This window comes from Lathamus discolor, unplaced genomic scaffold, assembly GCF_037157495.1.
Source record: "Lathamus discolor isolate bLatDis1 unplaced genomic scaffold, bLatDis1.hap1 Scaffold_80, whole genome shotgun sequence".
Lineage (NCBI taxonomy): Eukaryota > Metazoa > Chordata > Aves > Psittaciformes > Psittacidae > Lathamus > Lathamus discolor.
The window spans coordinates 40648-48672 of NW_027069391.1; the positions used below are offsets into that span (position 1 = coordinate 40648).

The following is an 8025-nucleotide window of genomic DNA, read 5'->3' on the forward strand; positions in this document are numbered from 1 at the left end:
GGTGTTCAGACATGAAATTAGAACTCCAGTGGCATCCAACGGCACACAGATTTGGGGTGTCATGTCCCTGAGTAACAAATAAACGCACACCACAGAAAGGAGGATGCCCAGTGGTCCATGCCTGAGAAAGCTAGGGACTGGGGAGAAAACCCATCTGTGCTGTATCAATGTGAGTACAAAGCACATCTTTAAAAAGGTTTGTTTAATTGTCAGAGAAAGTTCGGAGGTCAGAAAATACTCTTCATCTTGCCTGGGTTACCTAAAACCTAAGGTTCTGCCTCTGAGCTACACAAGGAAAAGCCTTCTCTGATATTCATGTCTGATTGTGCCCTACTGAGATCAGAGTCCATGAGGACCCAGAGCTGGACTGAAACACAGCAGGAATTAGCAGGGGCAGAAATGAATTACCGAGGGAGCAAAGCAGAGTCTGGGTTACGAGGATATTGGGGCTGTTCAGCCTGGAGAAGAGAAGCTGCATGGAGACCTGAGAGCAGCTTCCAAAGTCTGAAAGGGGCTAGAAGGATGCAGGAGAGAGACTCTTTTTTCTTCTTTTCTTCCTTCTTGCCATGATAGTATCAGCATTTCCCACTTGTATTTGCCACTGAGGCAGGCTGAAGCCACAGTGTCTTGATACTGTCTCTGGCTTTAAGGCCAAATCCCAAATGTTGTTTAGAAAGTTATTTGTATGCAAGGTCTTTTTGTTTAGATGTTGTTGAATTTAGCACATTTATTATTTCATCTCAGTCTGGGACAATTGCAGGTAGAGAAATAATCACATTTGAGCATTGTTCCAACTCATAGAGCTCAATGCAGTACCACCAATCCCTGAAAAGCCTTTTAATAGAGAGGGATTTGGGTTTATTCATGGCCCTTCTCAGGGCACGCTTCATGTCCTTGTTCCTGAGGCTGTAGATGACGGAGTTCAGCACCGGGGTAACAATGGTGTAAAACACTGCAACCACTTTGCCCCTATCCTGTGGAGACCTTGACTTGGGATTCATGTATATACATGCAGATGGCTGTCCCATAGAATATGGTTACCACTATGAGGTGGCATCCACAGGTGGAAGAGGCCTTAGATTTCAGATGTGCAGACTGCATCTTGAGGATGGTGGGAAGGATGTAGGCGTAGGAGATGATGACCAGAAGAAAGCGGATGCAGGCAATGAGGATGCTGAAGATGAAGATGAGCAACTCCAGGAGGGCAGTGTCAGCACAGGCCAAGGCCAGCACTGCTGGCACTTCGCAGAAGTAATGGTTCAAGATGTGATGTCCACAGATGCAAAGCGAAACCGTTGACTACCATGGAGCTCAGCAGGCTGCTGGCCCAGGAAGCCGTGACCATGTGAATGCAAGCCTTCCTGTTCATGACAGTGTTGTAGAGCAAGGGGTGACATATTGCCATATGTCGATCACAGGACATGACCCCAAGGAGGAAACTCTCTGTCATGCCAAAAGCCAGAGAGAAATACATCTCAGCAGCACATCTGGAGAAGGAGATGATCCCTTTCTTGGTCAAGAGGTTCACCAACATCTGGAGGATGTTGCTGGAGACATAGCAGATGTCTAAGAAGGCAGGTTGGCAAGGAAAAAGTACATGGGTGACTGCAGCTGGGAATCAGCTCTGATCACTGCAATAACCGTGATGTTACCAACAATTGTGAGCAGATAAAATAACAGAAACACGAGGAAAAGAACAGTCTGTGTCCTTGGCTGGGAGGAGAGGCCTTGTAAGATGAACTCTGTCACTATGCTTTGGTTTTCCTTGGCCATTATTGTTCTAGTGGGTTAACTGTCAAGATAAGAAATAGTAACAAAGTCAACTCAAATCTTCTGCAAGATAAGTATAACAAGAGGTTTGAAGGGGAGAGAATGTGGAAAACAAGGTACAAGACACAACATACCATCCATTTTATATAACATGGTGACCAGAAAAACGAGAATGTGTGTAGAGAGCTTAACAACTGAATGGCTAAGTAACAAAGGGCATGATACCGTGCAGCTGGTGGAAATGTAGGCCTCCAGGGCACAGCAATCTCGTGGTTAATGTTTACCCTGATTTGCTTAAGAAACAGGATATGCATCTTGCTGAGATAGCGCAACGGTATCTTGCTGGAATAGCACAATGGTCTTGCTTGGGCAAGCTGGGACATGTCGGAACATGTTGAAACAAGAGGTGGTCGCAGTTGCCTGGAGACCCCTGCGTCGACACAGGCTGACCAATGATTTTGCTGTATCTTATCAGACAATGTAACTAACCCTGCAAGCTATAAAAGTGGATGTGTCTTGCTAAATAAATGAGGCTTGCTGACCATGAGAGCATGAGGCTTGTCTCCCGCGACTCCAACAACTGGCGCCCGAACAGGGACCCTTCCCTTTGCCTGAAGGAGTTGCGTTGGGTGCAGGTCTCGATTTAAAGACGGCTTCTGCAGAACGGGAGTGCTACATCGGTGGGCTGCTCGTCTCGTGCTTTGGCCCAGAGTGCTGCATCGGCAGGCTCTGCTGCTACGCGCTGCCGACGCCTGGAGGGTGCAACGGATCCGGTAAACATGGACAGGCAAGCGGCGTATGATCTTTTTAATGCCTTCCTCCGTCGTCGGGGGGTAAAAGGCTTAGATTTTGATAAGGACCTCCCTGCCCTTCTTTCCCATGCTAGGTCTCTCGGTATTTTTAGTGATCCCCACTCTATTCACCAATTATCGGAATGGCGCCGCTACGGCGATAAATTATGGGACCTTATGATAGACGATGATAAAATTGCTAAAAAATTATCCAAATTATGGCGCTTGATACATAACGAACTCTTGATGGTACAGGCAGAGAAACGTGCGGCCGAAAGTGCCCGTTTGGCACAAAATCAAAATCGTCACTATGATCCTTCTGCCCCTAATCCGCCGACAGTTTCGACAGTCGAGATACCCCCCCCCCTCCTCCTCCCCTTCTTCCCTCTCCCTCTGCCCCTAATCCGCCGACCGTTTCGACAGTCGAGATACCCCCCCCCCTCCTCCTTCCCCTCTTCCCTCTCCCTCTCCCCCGTCTGCCTCTATTCTGGAAAACGGACCATTTGAGTCTCCTCAAAACTCCCTTCCTTTGTCTCCTAATGCCACGGAGCCGTTCCCTGGAGCCCTTTCGGACCTCGCGGAGGCTATGGCAAGTCAGAGACGGGAAGTTTGGGCTGCTCTGGCACGCCAAGGAGTCGAAAACGGAGATAGGGTCCTTGCCGACGCGGCACAAGACCATGTTGCTACTTCTATGGCCTTTCCTGTTATTTTTCACCCTCGACCAGGCGGCGGTCATAGGGTAGATATCACTCAAATGGATTGGAAAATATTGGCACAACTCCGAGCTACAGTCTCTCAATTTGGGGTTACTAGTGAACCGGCCAAGCAGATGCTTGATTACTTATTTAATTCAATGATTCTCCTGCCTGTAGACATCAAGGGTATTGCTCGTTTAATTTATACCCCTCATCAGAAACTTACATTTGATGCAAGATGGGGGGAGGAAGCGGCTGCTTCAGTAGCATTACCTCGTGGCCAAGGAGACCCCCTTTTTGGAATTACAATGAATGAATTACTAGGAAACGGTGATTATACTCGAACAGATGCCCAGGCTGGTATAGGAGTAGAAAAATTAAGAGAGGTCATGCGGGTGGCAAAAAGGGCAATGGACAAAATTCGGGAGCCGGGGGGGCCCCCTATGTATATGAATATTAAACAAGGTCGAGAGGAACCCCTTGGGTCATTCGTTGACAAATTGATGCAAGCCCTTTCTAAAGCTGGTGTTGCGGAGCACATGCAGGACGCACTCCTAAAGCAGTGTGTTATACAAAATGGTAATCAAGTCACACGCTCCCTTATCGCTACTGCTCCTGGCAACTGGGTAATCCAAGATCTCTTAGATAAAGCAAATACTCTCCCCTCAAGCAGTCAAATTTTTGTAGTGGAAGCCCTTAACAAAATTGGTGAAGGCCTTAACGCCCAATCTAAAGTTCAAAGCCAAGTTTTGGCAGCCCTTGCACCTCTTCAGGCGGCAGTTGCGCAGACTTGTCCAGCAGCCCCAGCCACCCGAATGAAGTGTTTTCGATGCGGAAAATTAGGCCACATTCGTTGCGACTGTCAGGCCCCTGGTGTTTGGACCCAAGTGGATCCCTGCTCGCTGGACTCGGGCTGCTCAATCGAATGGACAGCCCAGAACTCCGTCGTCGTCATCGTCTGCAGCTGACCCTCCGTCCGTTGCTGGAACCACTTGAAAGACGTTTTGGGATTCGCTTTTCCTATTCGACACAAGAAGAGGCAGAACTCCATTTGTTTTGGGAACTTACGAGAACATTTGATCGGATTTTGTCTCCTACTCGCCATTGTTTAGCATGTTTACAAGATTATCATAGAGCTTGGATCAAAATTAAGTGTGGAAATTGTCACCAAAAGGTTTGGGTGTCCCAAAGCCAATTACAGGCACATGGTGCTTGTGTAAACTGTACCTGGAATCCCCATCATAATTATAATCCTTATAGAGCACTGTTGGCGGAAGCAGGTATAACTCCTTCCGTAAATCTCCCATTAACGTATCCATTAGTTGAGAACCGGGAAGATCTGGAACAACGATATTTGAAATATCGGGTTCAGGAGATTCTCTCCCAGATTCAAACCGCACTAGCCACAGTGCCTCTAGAGATTAAGTGCGGTAAAGATGTGGGTATTCCACTTTTGTGGCAAGTTAAACCTGAAGATTGGGATCGTACTTGTCGCCGTTTTCGGCCTCAATACAGGAGCTTGGGACACTCTAAACAAAATAGAGGAACGAAAAAACATGTGGGTCACTTGGGCTGAAAAAGTTAACCAAAGTAGTTTATGCCTTGCTCTTGCTAAAGCTTCTGACCCCTTTAGAACCTGTTTGATAGGCGTCCCAGCCAATTTTACCTTTCAGCTCAATATAAGAAAAAATGTCTCTGAAATCCAAGAATTTAATCTGCTAGGTTCTGCGCCTGCACAATATTGTTTTCACTTTGACTCTTGGAAGGACCCTTTTGGGCTTCCACATAACTCAGTAAATGTTTCCTCAAATAGGCCCTATAATGAGACCGCTTATTGCAAAAACATCACACATAAAACCATTGTAACGTCCAACACAGGCTATTTACCTGATGGATATTTCTTGATCTGTGGTGATAGGGCGTGGCAGGGAATCCCTAGAAGCCCGGAGGGAGGACCCTGCTATATAGGCCAGCTAACAATGTTTGCACCCGACATAATGACAGTTCTTAAAGCCAATAAGACTCATATACGCCGTAAAAGAGCTACCACACAGCTGGGCCCAGAGTGCTCCGATATTGTTACGCTCTGGGATCCTCCTGAAGTTATTTTAGCCAGTATTTTTGCTCCGGGTATAGCATCTGCTCAAGCTCTCACTCAAGAAAATTAGCTTGTTGGACAGGAAAACAAATAAACATTACAACAAACATATTGTCAAATCTAGCCATGGACTTAGAAGGAGTCCGGCATGCAGTTCTCCAAAATCGAGCCGCCATAGATTTTTTACTCCTCGCACAAGGTCATGGGTGTGATGAGTTTGAAGGTATGTGCTGCATGAATCTCTCGGACCATTCTAACTCCATTCACAAACAATTGGCACAGTTGAGAAACAATATGCGAAAGTTACAAGAAACAAGTGATCCCTTTACCAACTGGCTGACGTCTTTCGGGCTATCTCCCTGGCTTGTTACCTTAATAGAAAAAATTGTTTTGGTGGTGGTTGTAATATTATTAGCAGTATTGCTTTTGCCGTGTATTATGCAGTGTTTACAGAAAATGATATCGAACGCTTTTAATCATAAAATGGCTATGCTTGCTGTTAAAGAAAACGGGGGAAGTGTAGAGAGCTTAACAACTGAATGGCTAAGTAACAAAGGGCATGATACCGTGCAGCTGGTGGAAATGTAGGCCTCCAGGGCACAGCAATCTCGTGGTTAATGTTTACCCGGATTTGCTTAAGAAACAGGATATGCATCTTGCTGAGATAGCGCAACGGTATCTTGCTGGAATAGCACAATGGTCTTGCTTGGGCAAGCTGGGACATGTCGGAACATGTTGAAACAAGAGGTGGTCGCAGTTGCCTGGAGACCCCTGCGTCGACACAGGCTGACCAATGATTTTGCTGTATCTTATCAGACAATGTAACTAACCCTGCAAGCTATAAAAGTGGATGTGTCTTGCTAAATAAACGAGGCTTGCTGACCATGAGAGCATGAGGCTTGTCTCCCGCGACTCCAACAAATGTGTTGAGAAAGTTTTATAGAATCATAGAATCATAGAATAGTTAGGTTTGGAAAGGACCTCAAGATCATCTAGTTCCAACCCCCCCCACCACGGGCAGGGACACCTCACACTAAACCATCCCACCCAAGGCTTCGTCCAACCTAGCCTTGAACACACTTGGGTGGTGCTGTCAGAGGTCAGAGCCTTTGCCAGTGAAGACCGACGCAAAGAAGTCATTCAGAACCTCAGCCTTCTCCAAATCCTGTGTAGCCAGTTCTCCTGAGAGCTTCCTCAGGGGGCCTATGTTGTCCCTAGTCTGGTTTTTATTTGCTACGTACCTGTAGAATCCCTTCCTGTTATCCTTAACATCCCTAGCCAAGTTTAATTCTAACTGGGCCTTAGCCCTCCTAACCTGGTCCCTAGCTTCCCGGACAACATCCCTGTACTCTTCCCAGGCCGCCTTTCCTTGCTTCCACTTTTTATAATCCTCTTTTTTCATTTGAATTTTCCTCAGCAGCTCCTTATCCATCCAGGGAGGTCTCCTGGCCCTCCTGCTGCACTTCCTTCTAGTTGGGATGCAGCACTCCTGAGCTTGTAGCAGGTGATCCTTGAATATCAACCAAGAGTCTTGGGCCCCCCTGCCCTCCAGGGCTGTATCACATGGAACCTTACTAAGCAGGCTCCTGAAGAGGCCAAAGTCTGCTCTTTTGAAGTCCAGGGCAGTGAGCTTGCTACACACTCTTCTCACTGTCCTGGGGACAGTGCTCTTCCCCTTCTTTATGATCAGACCAGCTCCACCAGCTCCCAGTAGGCCTGGCCTAAAAACATCAGTCCTGTGTTCAAGACACCCAAACCCCTGACTAGGACACCACCCTTTTAACCTTTTATTAACCTGGCTACCCCTCCTAGCTTTTCTTAGGTCCTCCCCTGTGTCCTGGAGAGTTGACTAAAAGACTATCTGAGCTCCAGAGCCCCTAACCACCTCTGCCAGTGCTCTGTAGTCTTTCTTTATGGTCCCCAGTCCACTACTATCTATATCCCTAGCAGCCACATGTGTCACTAGGAGTGGGTAATAGTCCGTGGGACTTACTAGAGCAGGCAGCCTCTCTGTAACATCCCTGATCCATGCTCCTGATAGGCAGCACACCTCCCTCGAGACGGGGTCAGGTCGACAGAGGAGTGCTTCTGTCCCTTTTAAAGCAGAGTCCCCTACTACTACAACCCGCTGCTTTTTCTTGGCAGTGCCACCAGAGATCTTTACCTGTGCATCAGCCGGCTGTTTCTGGTGCAAGTGCGTTTCCTCATTAGCCTCCTGCAAGACAGCAAAACGGTTCTGCGTGGGGACAACAGATTTAGGAGGAAGCCGTTTGCTTTTAATTGTCCTTTTCGTCCTTCTTTTGTTGTTGTTTTTTTTTTTTTTTCCATTAATTCCCAGCTTCCCGGGTTAACGGCCTCCTTCTTTCCTTCATAAGCTGAAGGGGAAGCTTGAAGCCCCTGCACGGTTTGGGGCTGGAGCAAGCAGCCCTGCCTCCTCTCAGCTACCCTGACATCTTGCAGCCTATTAAGAGCATCTCGCAGCTCAGCCACCTGCTGCAGGAGGACCCCCACCAGGGAGCACCGAGTGCATCCCTGCCCATTGTGCACCTTTCCCTCACCAGACCAGTGCAGGCACTCACTACACTCCAAGCTCTGCATTGCAGCCTTCTCTGTCATCCTCTCTGTCTGGGTGCCTACGCTGGCCACCGCCGGGGCAGCCAGAGCAGAGCTC

General features: G+C 47.7%; 1 pseudogene; it reads right to left on the reverse strand.

Moving 5' to 3' along the window:
- Window positions 1-363: 363 nt before the first annotated feature.
- Window positions 364-1906, reverse strand: LOC136006928 (olfactory receptor 2G3-like; annotated as a pseudogene).
- Between the last annotated feature and the right edge of the window lie 6119 nt (window positions 1907-8025).